This window comes from Nicotiana sylvestris, chromosome 5, assembly GCF_000393655.2.
Source record: "Nicotiana sylvestris chromosome 5, ASM39365v2, whole genome shotgun sequence".
Lineage (NCBI taxonomy): Eukaryota > Viridiplantae > Streptophyta > Magnoliopsida > Solanales > Solanaceae > Nicotiana > Nicotiana sylvestris.
The window spans coordinates 168,180,855-168,195,741 of record NC_091061.1 but is presented as its reverse complement, the minus strand read 5'-3'; positions in this window follow the sequence as shown (position 1 = coordinate 168,195,741).

Below are 14,887 nucleotides of genomic sequence, written 5' to 3'. Positions count from 1 at the left end.
ACCGCAAATAAAATATTTTTCATTGAATTAGAGCTTAGATGAATTACTATAAGATTTTCTTTAAAAAAGGAAAAGGAAAAATAACTTTAAAGGAATTTTTTTTACTTATAGATACATGTATATATGTGGTTTTAATACATGATTCTTTAAATATAACATATATTAAATATGTGAATTTATTTTATATATTTTTTCCTTCTATTGGATGGTAAAATTAAAGAGTTACATTAATCCTCTTGATGAAACACCAAAAGTAAGAACAAAAACAAAGATACAAGTTTATTTTCTTCTGAAATGAAAAATAAAACTCTCATAATTTTAGAATTATTACATTGCTAATCATGGATGACATTTTGAAGTTAATTTACTTGGCGTCTTTAACCTTGTTTTTTTTGTTTCAATATTGGCTTTTTCAGGAAGCACAATGTTTTTGGAGTAGATTTTTAAATGGTTGCTTTTCTGTCATAGCTCATCATCTCATTTTCCATCTTCTACTTTAATTTTCCTTATGCTCTTAGATATCCTTAAAATATCATCTTCCACCATGATTTTCACGTCCTCGTTTCCCAGTCCTAGCACAGAATATTGTAGTTGATCTTGTCATTGCCCTTATACCTACCCGTAAGTTATTAGATGTTCACGTGATAATCACTTTATAATCGCATTTGGAAAATTAGAAATGTAGCTTGACCTATCAACCTTCTATCAACCTTGCAACCATGACCTATATTTGTTATGGAAATAAAGACGACAAGGCCTCCCTCCTTAGCTTTATTAATCAAAGACGACAACATCTGTAAAAGAAAACAAATTGAAACTAAAAATAGTAAAGTTCTAAGCAAAAAAGGGAAAATAGATAGAACATTTAGAACATTAATATCATCTAATACTTAATATTTTTGAAGTGTCAAAAAAGAGAGAGAGAATTTACATCATCGGTACTTCAATGGGAAAGGACATTCAGATCTTTAAGAATTGAGCCATAAAAACAAAGAAAAAAACGATTATATATATTCACTCACAAAGTTAGATTGAAGTAATGAGTATTAGGGTGTGTTTGGTATAACGGAAAATGTTTTCCGTGGAAAACAAGTAGTAATCTTATTCATTTTCCAATGTTTGGTACGCAAATTAAGGAAAATGACTTCTCAAGAGTATTCATAAATAATTTAGATATAATAAATACGAATCCATAAACTTTCAAACCAACAATCTTCCGGACCCACAAATTTCATAAACTTTCCACCGCTAAACTTTCAAAACTGCGGAATTTCGAACCCGTAAACTTTATAATTTCTAAACTTCCAAGCACATAAACCTCCGAACTCATAATTTTGGAACTTGTAAAATTTTGAGCCTTTAAACCGATAAATAATAAAATTAAAACTGAAAAATATATTTAAAATTTTTTTTCGGGGGGGGGGGGGGGGGGCAGGGTTGGGAAAGCAAAACGAAAAAAAAACAGAAATTTAAATTACAAAAAAAAGTAAATTTTTTTTTTGTGCGGGAGGGGGTTGGGGTGAGTGGTGGGTGGTGCAGAAAAATGAAAAAAAAAAAAATAAATTTGCAGGGGGGGAATGGAGGGGTAGTAGGGTGGGTGGTAACGGCGAAATTTCAAAAAAAAAAAAAAGAATTTTGGAGAGGGGATGGGGTGGGTTGGTGAGGGTGGGGAAGGTTGAGAAAGAGCATTGGAAAATGTTTTCCCTTCTCTTGATAAGGAAAATATTTCCTCCAATTGGAGGAAAATGAATTGATAAGGAAAATATTTTCTAAAATATTTAAGCCAACCAACCATGGGAAAATTAGAAAACATTTTTCGAAAAATATTTTCCTTCATACCAAACACACCCTTAATGGAGAACGAACATGGGTTTATAATAGGAAATAAACTTTACATTACATTTGATGCAGTAATACATTTGAAGTAATGATGTTTACTAGGAAAAATTATTTACACACCTTAACTTTATGGGCAACCTATGTCCCCTCTATTTTTATTTGGGGTGAATTTAATACCCTATTAGTAACACTTAGTCAGTTTTGTGGTGGGATGTGTAGTACACGCGCACCACGTGTCAATATCTATTTTATTTATTTTTTTCACTTATTTAATTATTTTGTTTTGAGGGACTGTTTTGTCCTTTCACCAAAAGCCAAATGCAGTTCTTCTTCTTCTCTCTTCCTCCCCTCTCCTCGTTCTCTCATATTCAACTTTCTTTTTCAATCCAAAGCTTTTTACACTGCTAAATTATTGATTTTCTCACAGGTTACAATCAATAAAATTTTTATCTACACTCAAAGAACAACTTTATTGAAAATCTGAAAAAATAAATCAAACCCATATGGGTTAGAATTCAAATTTGAGATTTAAATCAGTCATGTTCACCCTCGACAAATTTGTTGTTCATGTTCTTTTCTATGTGATTATACTCTTCTTCAAACACTGGGAAAACAAATGAAAAAGCACAAATGCTTCTTAAGACGGTCCGATTGTTTTAGAGGATTTTTGTTGGGCAAGTTCTGACCTCCATAACAATAATTAGCAAAGGTAGTACTTATATGTTAGCAAGATCTGACCTTCTGGATTTTGTTTCAGATCGGAAAAAAATTTACTTTTAAATCAACTGGGTGTTATCTTCAATTGTTGGAAACTATTTTGCAAACTTGAATTCGAAGTTTGAGAAGTTTTGGCAACTGATTTGAGGTGTACCACTGTTACAACCCATATCCACACGCGTTAGTTCATGCCATATATTAGTTAACATAAATCCAAGAAGGAAATACCTTTGAGATGATAAGAAGTTAATCCTATTGGTCTTAAGTGATACAAGGGTGATTAACAAGTATTAGAAGTTAAACGAATCAAGGATGTTGTAACTCGTATTTTCAGGTAAACCTAGAGGTTCTTAATACACTCAAGAGGTCATGTATTAAGTTATTTGAATCATATGATATCCGTATCATAAGTCTTGAAGTCAAACGAGTTATGAAACAAAAGTCGACAAACGTTGTCGCAACTTAGGTTCATACTTTTACTTAAACATTAGGTCAAATGTTTCTAAGCTTTTCTCCCAATTTACAAGGAATTACGGGGTGATCTACCCACCAAATTAAAGATCAATTAGTCTAGTTTCCAACTCATTAAACCGTTTGTCAATACGATCTCAGAGTATAGAGATATTCATATTTTCGCAAGCCTGCGCAGATTGGTAGATGACAAGTAGGTGCATCACCTACTTGGCAAAATGATAGGACAAAATTAAAAGACCTAAGTCGTCCAAGAGAGGACTTTTAAGGGGTTATGAACTCAGTAATTTCATCCATATTTCAGACCCTCAAAACCAAAGTTAACCCCTGCAACTCCTCCCCAAAAATCCCATACAAACCCTAATCGATTTTCCCTCTCTTTCAAGTTCTATTTGAAGGTAAAACCTAGAGTTTGAAGAACCAAGGGAAGGGCTGAGTTATCCAAAAAGTAAGGTAAGTTACTACCATCTTTCATACATTTTTCTCTGTTGTGAATTCATGGTAATTCTTTCTATACATGTAAGAACTCACGGGACGGTGATCGAAAGCCGTGAGTTCGAGTTATTCACTTGTAGCGGACTGTTTTGTGGACTGTTTTGTGTTGCTATTGGGCTGCGTGTTTTACTACTGTTTTGTGGAGTTTTGGAGGTGGAAGGGTGTGGAGAAACACCATATATATGTAGGGTTGTGGGCTGATAGTTATTCGTAACATTTCCGGGTCGTTTGACACGACTACGGTGGCCGTCGTATGTATGATGTAATTAGGTTATGCGTGGACTGTTTTGGGAGGCTCAATATATCTATTATTGATGTTGTTTGGGTTGTTTGGTAATTGTTTTGAATGGTGTGAAGTCATATATATAGGGGAGGTGCTGTCCGTTTCAACGTAAAATAGGTTGTGGTCGATACATAATAGTTATGACGCTTAAATGATAACGATAGTATCGTTTCTCTTATTGTAGACTAAGGAGTTGTGACAATTGCATAGCTTGTGATTGGGGCAGTATATACAAGGTATGTGAGGCTATCCCTTTTCTTCTTTTGCACGACTCCGATTGTACATAATGTAATGAACGAGCTTCCAAAGATACTCTACTCGTAGAAGCTAGTAGTACTTACATTCCTTTCCCTCTTATGGAACGATTGATGTTAATGTTGCTTATCTTATTCTTATGTTATCAATGTTGTTGGTACTTCCTGATTCTTATAAGGTTCGTAATGAAGAGTTGGTCCTAATAACGTGTACAAAGGATACCGACCTTACGTCACTCCGAAAGGTTTAGAATGTGATTCCATGAGTCGAGCATGCATTATATATATGTATCTATTTTACTCTACCGAGCCGCGCTATAGTCGGCCGGGTACAACACCTATTGTGCAACCACTGATCAGTTGGGTTTTACCGAGTTCTACGTGGCCGGGTACGACTCTACCGAGCCTTATGATGGCCGAGTATATTTTTACCGAGCCTATTATGGTTGGGTATGATATGATGATGATGATGCCCACAGAGGCGTATGTTTTAAAAGTTTATGTATACATACATATGTATCATGCATTGCATGTCAGTAGCCCTCAGAGGTACTCAGATTTTCCAGGTTGTATATTCTCTATCCCTGCTTACATTACTGTTCGTATTTATGGTTCCCTGCCTTACATACTCAGTACTTTATTCGCACTGACATCCTTTTGTTTGTGGATGCTGCATGTCTTGCTGCAGGTCCTGATAGACAGGCAGGTGCAGCTCCCACACCACAGTAGGCTGTCCAGTTCAGCGGTGATTGGCGAGATCCCTTCTCCGGACTTGCCGTGGTCTTGGTATGCATTTTTGTTATAGACCTTATGGGTATGTCGGGGCCCTATTCCGGCTATGTTGCAGTACGTATGTTCCTTTAGAGGCTCATAGACAAGTGTTGACTAATGTATAGTTTGGTATGCCTTGTCGGCTGGTTTTTGTTGTATAGTCTTTCATGGTAGCGTGGTAGCTCGTACCATATATATATAGTTTCTTGATTGTCTGGTCATCCCATGTTATGTATGTTCATGCCATCATATTTTATGGTTGGTTGTCCATGATCCATGTCTACCATTTATATTGATCTCGTCAGCCCTAAAAGATAATAAAGAAGGTTAGATGAAATGTACGTTGGTGCTCGGCAAGTATGGTCGGGTGCTAGTCATGGCCCTCCAGTTTGGGTCGTGACAACCACGACTGAATTTTCAGTTGAAACTCAAGCTTCTTAGATATGAAGAATTCGAATTTCTTGGTAGTCTTGGTTCTATTAACTTCTGTTTTTCTTTTTATTAAGCTAATTGATAGAATTAATTAAGCTTTCATTTTTTCCATTAAAATGACAATTGTTGAATCATAATTACAGAAGAGAGAGATTGAGACGGGGAGAGAGGAACAAGGAGAATGGGTGTTGGATTTAATATTTTTAATCCTTTTGGGAGGGGTTTAAAAAAATTAAAAATAAAATAAATAAAAAATCCTTTCCCTCTTACACGTGAGTTTGGGAGAGTGAAACTACTGTCTTTGCCACGTCACCATTTAGGGTGGTATTAAATTCACCCCAAACAAGAATAGGGGGGACATAGGTTGCCCGTAAAATTAAGGTGTGTAAATGATTTTTCATGACAAGTTGAATGGGGATCTTATGCATTTTCTCGAGGAGAAAAGGTCCCAAAATCAAGAAAAATAGCCAAAAATATGAGAAAATAGAGAAATACAAATCCTGGACTATGAGAGCTTTCACGTCACTTTTTTATTTCCCATATATATATATAGATGCATAACTTATAACTACTCCTTCCAGTCCAAAATAAGTGATTTTTTAGTTGTTTTCACACATATTAAGGAATTCACATTTTAACATTAATTAACCATATTAACCTTTACTATTTCTTCACATAAACACTCTTAACACATACTCCAACATTAATTACTCTAAGGGCAATGTAGGAAAAAAATAATTAATTCATTCTTGAAATTTGGAAAAATCACTTATTTTGGACCGTAAGAAAAAAGCCAAAAAATCACTTATTTTGGATCGGAGGAAGTACAGAATTTGAAAGGACTTTTCAGCACTAAATTTAAAACACCTCTATATATAAATAGAAACGCCATATGCATTCACCATCTTACTTTTTCACAAACCAAATTAAAATCTTGTGCAGTGTGATTGCAGAAATATATAGATACAAGGATAAATGAAGTAAGGGAATCAACGCATTAATAATCTAAGACCATTTGTATTTCCAAGGAATCATCAAAACTCTCATTATCTAGACCTCCAATTGAATATCATGGGGTAAAGGAAAAAGAAGAAAGGGAAAAAATAGTTAGAAGTTTTGCTCATAAACTACAGTTAATTTGATATATTTGTGTGTATGTAATTTTTTTTATCTTGATATCTCTTTTTTCTTCGTTGAAGCACTTTGAATTTAAGTAAGAAACAATGAAGCGAGTATTTTAAGAAAAAACTGACTTTTGAAAGTTTTGCATAATATTAGGAAGAGACTAAGGGGAGCAAAAGAAAAATAAGAACAACAAATGGAAAAGGAAAGAGAAATAGAAAAATTACTAGAAAATGGAATGGTCGGCCGAAATTGGAGCTTAATTTGAGAACGATATTTTATTTTATTATAGAAAGTACTAATAACTAAATCACATTAGTTAATAACCCAGAATATTTAAAAATTAAAATAAAAATATGCTCAAATATAAATTTATTGAACTTTTAAATAGTAATAGATCCACATAAAATAGAATAAGGGGAGTATATATTAATATACATAAAGATGGTAACAAATTCATGCAAACACATCTATCAATATATGCAAATACATTCATGGAAAGTGAAAGTATTTTTTATTTGAAGTAGGAAGATGATAAGTACGACTAAAATAATTTCAAAAGAATTGTCACGATATTTTAATAATAATATTTGCATGTAAAAAATAATTTTATAACCGCGCGAAGCGCGGCCAAATGCATTAGTTTCAAAAATAAATCTTGACAAAACCTTTTCATCTTTTTTGAAAAATGTATTACTATATCTTATTACTACTCAATATAACCTATTTTTTAGAACTAAATCACTGCTTATTAACTTTTTTCTTCGGTAGATATATTTTAGTATTTAAGAAAAGTTGAAGTACTTAAAATACTTATTATATCTCAAACTTTAAAACAATGTATATCGTCTTCGTCTTCACAAATACTAATTTGAGTCTAACCCTCATCACACTTTTTGATCGGTCAAAAGTTGGTAGACAATAACAAAGTGTATATATATTTTTTCTACAGACATGTGTTGATAATTTAATTTCGTCTCTTAATTTGCTAGCCTGGGTCCAACGGCTAAAATTCCTTTTAGTTTTTTATCTCTTAATTTTTTCATTTATTTGAAATACAATCATTTATTTGTTTGCATCTAAAAAAAATCACTTAAACTTTCCCCTTGTGTTCCAAACAAATGCTTTTTTCTTCTTCTTATTTTTGCTGAAATTGTATTCACACATTTCTCTATAATGACTTTTTTGAAGTTAAAATAGTTTTAATGTATTCGTACATATGTAAAAAGCCAGTTTTTCCTTCTTATTCAAATGGATTTTTGTTTTTTCTATCTTTTGAATAGTTAAAAATTCAAATAGAGGTGTCCTCCAAAAAAAAAAAAAAAAATCAAAAGAGGTCAGTAACATCTTTTATTTCTATCTGTTTTGATTTGAGATAAATAAATGTTCCATGAATATTTTTAATCTTAGAAGAGAAACCACAATAAGTCACCATTAGATTTTATAAATTCATAATTGTATATCATCCACTTGCGATAAATAGTATCCTTTAATATGAATTAATGCTTTAATTGAGATTTTTAGAATAAGTTCTGATATGATACCGTCGTATATTCTCGTATCATAAAAAATGCAAGGTTCATGTACAATTGTTCTCATTAGGAAAAATTTATTTATATAATATCAGGATCAGTCATTTGGTAAATGGATCAAATATATTGCAAGATCTTGAGATACAGAATCCAATTTATTACATTTTATATAACTTCTATACATTTATAAATGTGTGCCTATTTGCAACTCTTTCATTTCAATCCCTTGAAAAATGAAAGTGATGTGAATTTTGTATTTATTTTTATGCTGAATAAAATGACTTTATCCTCTATTTTATATTTTCACCATTTTCATAGATTATTTATTAGTTAAATATTACAATTTATTTGTTTGTTCTCTATTTCCTTGAGATTATACAAAACAAAATAAAAAATCTAAAATATTTGCCTTGAACCATTCACTTACTTTAAAATTTGCATCAGACATTAGATATTAGAAATTGTCTATTAAGCATCTGACTCCACTTTATTTGTTATTATCAGAAGCAATACCCTTTTTTTGTATGTATTCCGTAAATTAATCGAGTGACCTACTCCAAACTCTTTTATTCATTTAAATAGCATAAAATATAATTATGTATCATATTATAATATTAAAATGTAGTGTAATGTATATAAGCAAACGTAGAGTACAGTAAATATTCAAGAATTCGATACCAAAAAATTGACATCTCAAAAAATAAATTAATTTGGATATCGTATGAAATTATGCAATTCTTCAACTTAACCCGACACTATTCCGAGTAGCAATAACAATATAACAAGTAATTCAATTCGCTTTAACACTACACTTTCACAATAATATTTCTCATATATTAATACAATAAGATATCGATTTTAAAATTCATCAAAAATATTTAGTGTCATAAAATAGTGGGCATTCAGTTGTCATTAAGTATTGGATGTCTAATTATACATGTCGGATCCACTTAATTTGTTATAGTTAGTGCTTTAATAGGAAAGAGAAACATGTGTATTAGAATTCAGAACTTCAATAAGTTGCAAATTGCTAGCAACGTGTAGAATAAACAGCCAGATGGGGCCCGATATTTAAGCCACCAGTGCTGTCAAGTGTCAACCAATGCACAAAAATGAGCCGCAACAACAGAAATTCCTCACAAATGCCAGACAGGCATATTGATGAAACATGCTAGTGAAGAACCTCAACTGTTGCTTCTATTATAAGAGAACATCATTAAAATTTTGGTTTAATTTATCCTTTTCTTTTTAGCTTGGGTTTGAAAAACAAAATTCATGAATCACAGTTACAAATTCTAATTATCTATCTAAAATTTGGTTGACAGACCACAACTTTAAAGAGTAAAACCAAAGTTACCAAACCACACAAATCGAAATTGAAATCGAAATCGAAAAGTGAAAACACCATACCAAGTATAGTTCGATACGATATGGAACCAACTCCCCTCCATTTCCTAATGTCTCCATTTCCCCAAGTTCTCACTTAGATGCATGACATGTGTCTCATCTTAATATCAATGGTTTAAATCTAATTAATTAAATTAAGCTCTTAACCATAGTTAGATAATAGATTCTCTCATTTACTTGCTCCCAAAAGATTTGGTAATCTCACAATTGGTAGCAGCAAATTTCCATATTTTTGTAAATGATTTTCCAAATATTTGGATGACGTATTGGAGATCACTATTTTATTTTCATTCATTGTTTAAATGCTTATTATTTTAGTCTCGCGAACTCATTTCAAATTTAGAGAAATAATATGCTAAACTTTTGTTTTTCAGCTTCTCACAAATAAATATTTAAATCTCTCTAATGTTAAACAATTGACATCTAAAGCACAACATATACGAGCTATAATCAAAAAAAGAAATATTTGCACTTAAGTGAATTTAGCGAGCGCAAAATTCAGTAACTTTCTTTTCGTATATGTTGTTAAGGTTAAAAGAGATATATTCATTGGTTCTTGTCATCCACCGCCACCGTACAAGGATCAAGGGGAAAAAAGCGTATATAGTTGATGATATTTGCTTTTAAATAATTCTTTTGCATTAGATTGTGATTAATTTATAGTCTTATACTATGTATTTTTCCTTTTTCCAATTATGCAGACATGTAATCTATTTTATTGAACAAAACCTGCTCCAGAATTATGAGATTACTGCCAAATATTTGGAATATTACGGAAAAAAAGGAAATTTGTAGCTACAATTGTGGGCTTTGTTATAAATATATTATATTATGGATGTTCATTTAGTACTCCGTTGTAAATAATCTTCCTGAAGAAGCTTATCCATATGGGACTCCACCGTAAATATGTTTATCTATTTAGTACTCTATTGGAAATAAGCTTCCTGAAGAAGCTTATCACTTCGGTACCCAGTTATGGATAAACATTACCCTAGGTAGAAGATTATCCATACCGGGTATAATAAGCTTATCCATTCAGTACTCCGTTATGGATAAACATTGTTCTCAGTAGAAGATTATCCATATCTGGTACAGTAGCAGCTTACACAGTAGCTTGTAGTAGCAGCTTACACAACAGCTTGAGTAACATCTTACACAACAACTTCCTTTCTTCTATAAATAGAAGAGATTTCAGTTCATTATGTACATCAGTTTGAATTCGAATAATATATCAGTTTCTCTCTATACTTGTCTTTACTTTACAGTCTTTATTTTATAACACGTTATCAGCACGAGACTCTGCCATCTCGAGCAAATATTTTGAAAGTATTTGAGGTAAGAACTTTCTTTTCCTAAATAATGTCAAATCTTTCTAAACTTGAATTTGTAGCCCTGGATATATCGGGCAAAAGCTACATGTCTTGGGTGTTTGATGCTGAAATTCATCTTGATGCGATGGGTCTGACAGACACCATCAAAGACAAAAATCAGGCATCAAATCAAGACCGTGCCAAAGCAATGATATTCCTACGTCATCACCTTGATGAGGGCCTGAAAATGGAATATCTTACTGTTAAAGATCCAGTCATACTGTGGAATAATTTGAAAGATAGATATGACCACCTGAAGATGGTCGTTCTTCCACAGGCACGATATGATTGGACTCATCTAAGGCTACAAGATTTTAAATCTATCAGTGAGTATAATTCTGCTATGTTCAGAATTATTTCCCAATTGAAGTTATGTGGTGATAATATTACTGATCATGATATGTTGGAGAAAACTTTCACCACTTTTCATGCCTCGAATATGCTCCTGCAGCAGCAATATCGAGAGATGGGATTTAAAAAGTATTCTGAACTTATCTCACATCTTCTTATAGCAGAGCAACATAATGGGCTATTAATGAAAAATCATGAAAGTCGACCTATTGGTTCTTGTCCATTCCCTGAAGTGAATGAGACGAACTTCCACCAGGCTAAACGTGGAAAAGGTCGTGGCCCCAGTCGTGGTCATGGTCGTGATCGGGGAAGAAACTCTAATCATGGTAATAATAATGCACCAAAGAACCCTCCTTGCCACCAGCAGTTGAAAAGGAAGGAACAAAAGCATGAAGCGGTGCAAGCACCAAATGCAGAAAATGCATGTTATAGATGTGGAGAAAAAGGGCACTGGTCACGTACCTGTCGTACGCCAAAGCACCCGGTTGAGCTTTATCAAGCCTCCCTAAAGAAGACAGAGAAAAATGCTGAAGCAAATTTTATTTCTGAAGATAATTTAGACTTCATGCATTTGGATGTAACTGATTACCTTGCACTCCCAGAAGGAGAAACAAGTCATGTAATCGGTGGTGAATCTGTAGAAATGTAAATATTTTAATTTTTGTTGTTTGTAATAGATAGTATGGTTATGTAATTGTTGTACATAAAGAAAAAAATATGATTTGATAATGATGTTTACTATAATATATCTTATTTATGTCATTTTGAAGAATATGGATAATATTATTAGATCAACTTAAACTCTAGCAGAGTTTGCAAGAAATATACAACCACCAGAAGTAGTTATATTTCATATATCTCATTGTAATTATATTTTGTTAACCACCAGAAGTGGTATATGTCTATGATCACCAGAAGTGATAATTTAGGCTTTCTATGGTTACAATTGAAGATAAGCTACATAAATATTCTCTATATTAAATGCACGCCTCGATTTGCTCATGAAGTAGTAAATATTTTAAAAGAGGTTGAGGCATCACAATTTGATGTGATTAATGCGCATTCAGATAATTATGTTCGATTTCCTGAAGGATGAGAACTTTGGATAATATTAATCCATTCCCTGAAGTGAATGTGACAATATTAATAATCGGGTAAATATGAACACGCTCTTGATGTGAATATATCACAATTCACCTTCAGAAGAGGTAATATAATTAAGAGAATATATACTCAATATTTCGTATTTTAAATTTGCTCCTGAAGAAGTAACACAATTGAAATTGCCTCATGAAGTAGGAAAATATTATGAAGAAGAGTTTTCTTGTGCTTAAACAATTGTATTACATTGTTTATTTGATTGTGATTTTCTCTCATGATACCAGAAGTGAATGAGAAATATTTGATAGTACAAAATGTATCAACAACTCCTGAAGAGCTAACTGTTTGCCTAAAGGATACATGACACCAGTAGTGCCCGATAAATATTAGATTGTGGATAATTAATGAAGGCTCTCGAAGAGCTTATATACAAATATGTCATTCATATTATATGATTATGGTCAAAACATATGTTGTAGTAAACCTGAAGTTTACTAATACAAATGGCTATCATATTAAGACTACAAATGATTGGAAGATTGATAATTTTCATGTTTCCACAATCATAGGGGGTAAAATAATATGTATGTGAGAAGTTACCCGTCTTATTCTTTAATTTGTACTATATCATGTATCACAGTAAACCAGAAGTTTACTAAAGCAAAAGTTTATGCCATAGTAAACCAGAAGTTTACTAAGAGATAACACATGACATGATAAACTTGAAGTTTTCATTTGCCATTTTTAAATGAGCTATTTGAGAATTCAGATAAGCATATACTAAAGAACTAGAAGATTCTTCAGGAATTCTCATGTGTTGCTTGTTCTCATAATGAATTGATTATACCAGCTAAAGTTGGGACTAAGACCCCTGATTCTGAAATATATAAAAGGTGAATATGGGCCCGTTCACCTATCATGTGAACCACTTATAGGTGCATATATGAGATGGTTACATGTGTAATTATTGTCAACCTGCAGTTTGGCATTTGGAATTGCTTTTCTCGATTAAGAGCATAATTTTCAGATTATGAAATCAAGACAGTTCATCTTGATAATGCTGGTTTATATCCAAGCTAGTTTAGCATTGAATACCTCCTATTAATGGCTAAACCATTTCTTATGAGAACAAAACTTCATGTGTTGGTCTAAGATTTTCTGAATTGCATATAACAGCACTTGTATGCATCATATCAACAATATATGATAAGTCCTCCCTTCACAATTGGTTTAGGATCAGAAACCAAATATTGTTACTATCTTTTGTTGCGTGGTATATGATTAATTTCTCTACCATAATACACAAAGATATGTTTCCCAAAGATGATTAGGGATATATGTTAGTTTTTCTAACATTTGGGGGATGGAATAAACAGTTGAAAAATATGCTATATGAATCGAATTATCATGATCCTCACTTAGAAGATAATTCAAGTCGAATGCCAGAAGCATTTGCTGATCCAAAATTAAATATCATATTTCAGCTGCAAATGCTCCTATTAAAATTAAAGTCCCTGAAGGATAGAGTTTACTGTACGCATGAAGCGTGGTAGACCAATCGGTTCCAAAGGTAACAATCCTTGAAAAATAGTAGGAGCTAATGATCAAAATGATCATAATGAGGAGGAAATAAGCTCTAGAAGAGCCCACGACATAACATTTCATGAAACTCCCGAAAAAGTTCAGGTACCTGAAAATAAAGAAAGTGATGAGATCTCCACAAGTTATGTCGCTTCGGAACTGACACAAAATGATCGTCGACGATATATTTAATACAATATAGTGCACAATATTGTAAAAGATTGTGAGGATCGGACTAGCAGTCCAGACACTTGAAGATGTCATACCATTTAGATACAAGTCTTAACCTATATGACTTATTTGGCTAAATCTATATGAAGATCCTTGAAGGATTGAAAATGCCCGAAGCATATAATTCAAAGTCTTGAGAAATGTACTCGATCAAATTATAAAGATCTTTGTACGGTTTAAAACAATTTGTGCGTGTGTGGTATAACCGCCTCATTAAATATTTGCTGAAAGAAAGTTACATAAATTATGTTATTTGTCCATGTATTTTTATAAAGAAAATGTCATCAGAATTTGTTACACTTGCTGTTTATGTTGGTGACACAAATTGGAACTCCAGAAGAGCTCCAAGAGGGTCTTAAAAATGCTTTTACATGGACAAAGTGTACCCATTAAGTACACCAATGGATATTCAATCACTTGAAGTGAATAATGATCCGTTCCAACTTCTAGAAGAGGATGAGGAGCTCCTTGGTCCTGAAATACTCTATCTCGATGTAGATGGTGCACTTATTTATCTTGCTAATGCTAACAAAAGTGGTGCAGATCGTATTGGTAATGCAGATGCAGGTTATTTATCCGATACCCATAAAGTTCGATCTCAAACCGGCAAGCAGAGAGTGAATATGATTGAGATCAGTGATTCATTCGAGAAACATGTGGGTTGGAATGTGATAAAAGACCCACAATATTATACGGAGACAATGTTTCATGCATAGCACTGTTAAAGGGAGGATTTATAAAAGGAGATAGAACGAAGAACATTTCACCAGAATTATTCTACATACATGATCTTCAGGAAAATTGTGACATTGATGTGCATCAAATTAGTTCAAGTGACAATCCAGCAGATTGTCTTTACCAACATCAATTTTTGAGAATATGGTATACAAGATTGGAATGCGGAGACTCAAATATTTGAAATAAGGTTTT